Below are 3,498 nucleotides of genomic sequence, written 5' to 3' on the forward strand. Positions count from 1 at the left end.
TCTTGTCTTCATTCACATCTATGTTGGGGGCAGGGAGGGAATTTAGGGGGCCATTCAATATGGCTGACAATTTAAAAAAAAAAGGAACAAGTATTAAGGCGGAAGATACAAAAAGTTTTTTTTAAAGGATTACATTAATTTACATGTAAAGCAATACTAGTACCTTCCCCCTCCCCCCCTCCCCATCTGGATTTGTTACTCAGCTCATTACAGAGCTAATTTCTCTGTAACAATGCATTATACAATATTTGGAATGACTATTAAAAAAAAAAAACATAAATGTACAATCAAGAGTCCTGAAGATGCACTGTAGAACTTTGGGGATGTTTGCCTCCAACATACTTAGACTGCTCATCACCTTCACCGTTCCAGTTTTTAAATCCTAAGTCAAGCGCCAAAAAAACAAAACAAAACAAAACAAAATAAACAAACAAACAAAAAAAACAAATAAAGCCATGCCAATCTCATCTCTTTTGGGGGGCAATTATCATGTCACACCCTTTTGACAAAAAAAAAAAAAAATCAAAAAAAATCCAAAAACACACAGTCCATTTAGAAGCATTTGCGGTGAACAATGGAGGGCCCAGATTCATCATACTCCTGTTTGCTGATCCACATCTGCTGGAAGGTGGAAAGAGACGCCAGGATGGAGCCTCCAATCCAGACAGAATATTTGCGCTCAGGTGGGGCAATGATCTTGATTTTCATTGTGCTGGGAGTTAGGGCTGTAATCTCCTTCTGCATCCTGTCGGCAATGCCTGGGTACATGGCGGTACCACCAGACAACACGGTATTGGCATACAAATCCTTACGGATGTCAACATCACACTTCATGATAGAGTTGAAGGTAGTTTCCTGGATTCCACAGGATTCCATACCTAAGAAAGATGGCTGGAAAAGAGCTTCTGGGCACCGGAATCTCTCATTGCCAGTGGTGATAACCTGACCATCAGGGAGCTCTTAGCTCTTTTCCAGAGAGGAGCTAGATGCAGCAGTAGCCATCTCCTGCTCAAAGTCTAAGGTGACGTAACACAGCTTCTCCTTGATGTCACGCACGATTTCCCTCTCAGCTGTGGTAGTGAAACTGTACCCTCTCTCGGTCAGGATCTTCATGGGGTAGTCCATCAGATCACGGCCAGCCAGATCCAGACGGAGGATGGCATGGGGAAGGGCATAACCTTCATAGATGGGCACAGTGTGGGTCACACCATCACTGGAGTCCATCACAATACCAGTGGTACGACCAGAGGCATACAGGGACAGAACAGCCTGGATGGCAACGTACATGGCTGGGGTGTTGAAGGTCTCAAACATAATCTGAGTCATCTTCTCTCTGTTGGCTTTGGGGTTCAGGGGGGCTTCTGTGAGCAGCACAGGGTGCTCCTCAGGGGCCACATGGAGCTCATTGTAGAAAGTATGATGCCAGATCTTTTCCATGTCATCCCAGTTGGTGACAATACCATGTTTGATGGGGTACTTCAGGGTCAGAATACCTCTCTTGTCTGAGCCTCATCCCCCACGTAGCTGTCTTTCTGGCCCATACCCACCATCACACTCTGATGTCTGGGGCGCCCAACAATGGAGGGGAAGACAGCCCGAGGGGCATCGTCTCTGGCAAAGCCAGCTTTGCACATGCCAGAGCCATTGTCAACAAAGAGAGCAGCAATGTCATCATCCATGGCGAACTTGGAAGTGGCAAGTTTAAACCCTTAAGAGAGAGAGGAGGTGGTGCCGCACCTGGAGGCAGGGGAGGGCGAGTGCACGCTGGGTGGGAGAGCTCACAGCTCGGGAGTGGATATAAATTAAATGAAGTGGTGATAACAAATATGATTAAGGGTGCTAAGGGACTGTAATGGAAGATGTGAAAAGGAGGAGGAAGAAAAAATTATTCCATTACAGGAAAAGGCACAAAAATGCCTTACAATAGAGGAAAAGAGGGGAGAGATATGAGTATTGTTTGAGAGGTACTCTTTACTGAATTCAAGGAGGGTACAACAAACTCAGTTAAGAATAGAAATACAACTAACTCTATAGGCAATAGGAGAAGAAGGGGAAAGAAAACGGTGGGGATTTTAAAAAGAAAGGAAGAAGTAAGGGAAAAGGGGATGAAAAGGGATGGGGGCTGAAAGAAGTGAGGGAAGACTGAAGGAGATGGTGTTCCAAAATTAAAACTATTGGAGAGGAGAAGGGAGAAAGGAGAACTAAAAACATAAAGAAGGGGAAAGGGGATGGAGGGAAAGAAACAAATAGTAATCATGTGAATGGGAATAGGATGAACTCTCCCATAAAATGGAGGTGGATACTAGAATGTATTTAAAACCATAATCCAACAATATGTTGTTTACAAGAAACATATTTGAAAGGGGAGATATACATAGGGTAAATGTAAAAGGCTGAAGCAGAATTTAGTGTGCTTCAACTGATATAAAAAAAGCAGGAGGAGCAATCCTAATCTCAGACAAAGCAAAAGCAGAATTAGATCTAATCAAAAGAGAAAAGGAAGGAAGCTATATCCTGCTAAAAGGCACCATAGACATGGAAGCAATTTCATTACTGAACATATATGCTCAAAGTGTTGTAGAATCCAGATTTTTAGAAGAGAAGTTAAGAGAGTTACAGGAAGAAATAGACAGTAAAACTATACTGATAGGGGACCTCAAACTCCCCGTCTCTGAACTTGATAAATCTCAACTTAAAATAAACAAAAAAGAAATTAAGAGGTGAGTAAAATTCTGGATAAGGTAGATATGACAGATCTGTGAAGAAAATTGAATGGGCATAGAAAGGATTATGCAATTTGCTCAGTGGTACATGACACATATACAAAAACTGACCATGTACTAGGCCATAAAAACCTCACAATCAAGTGCGGAAAGGCAGAGATAGTCAATGAACCCTTCTCAAATCAAAATATGACAAAACTTACATGTAATCAAATGCCATGGAAACAAAAACCAAAAACTAATTGGAAATTAAACAATCTAATCCTAAAGAATGAGTCAGTTAAACAAGGAATCAGAGATACAGTCAAGAACTTCATTCAAGAGAGTAACAATAATGAGACAACCTACCAAATTTTATGGGATAGTGCAAAAGTAGTTCTTAAGGGAAGTTTTATGTCTTTGAGTGCTTACATGAATAAAATAAAGAAAGAAGAGATCAGTAAATTGGGTATTCAGCTGAAAAATCTCGAAAAAGAACAAACTGAAAATCTCTAAGTAAATACCAAATTAGAAATACTGAAAACCAAAGGAGAGATTAATAAAATTGGAATTAACAAAACTGTTGAACTAAAACATGAAACTAAGAGTTGGTTTTATGAAAAAACCAATGAAGTTGATAAATCTTTGGTCAATTTAAATTAAAAAATGAAAGAAGAAAAAGAAATTACAAGATCAAAAATGAAGAGGGTGAACTCCCCTCCAATGAGGTTGAAATCAAAACAATAATAAGAAATTACTTTACATAATTGTATGCCCATAAAATCGACAATCCAAA

General features: G+C 40.3%; 1 pseudogene; it reads right to left on the minus strand.

The window, feature by feature from the left end:
* Positions 1 to 478: 478 nt before the first annotated feature.
* On the minus strand, positions 479 to 1,781 carry LOC140512782 (actin, cytoplasmic 1 pseudogene; annotated as a pseudogene).
* Positions 1,782 to 3,498: the final 1,717 nt, after the last annotated feature.

The sequence above is a fragment of the Notamacropus eugenii genome, chromosome 6, assembly GCF_028372415.1.
Source record: "Notamacropus eugenii isolate mMacEug1 chromosome 6, mMacEug1.pri_v2, whole genome shotgun sequence".
NCBI classification, from domain to species: Eukaryota; Metazoa; Chordata; class Mammalia; order Diprotodontia; family Macropodidae; genus Notamacropus; species Notamacropus eugenii.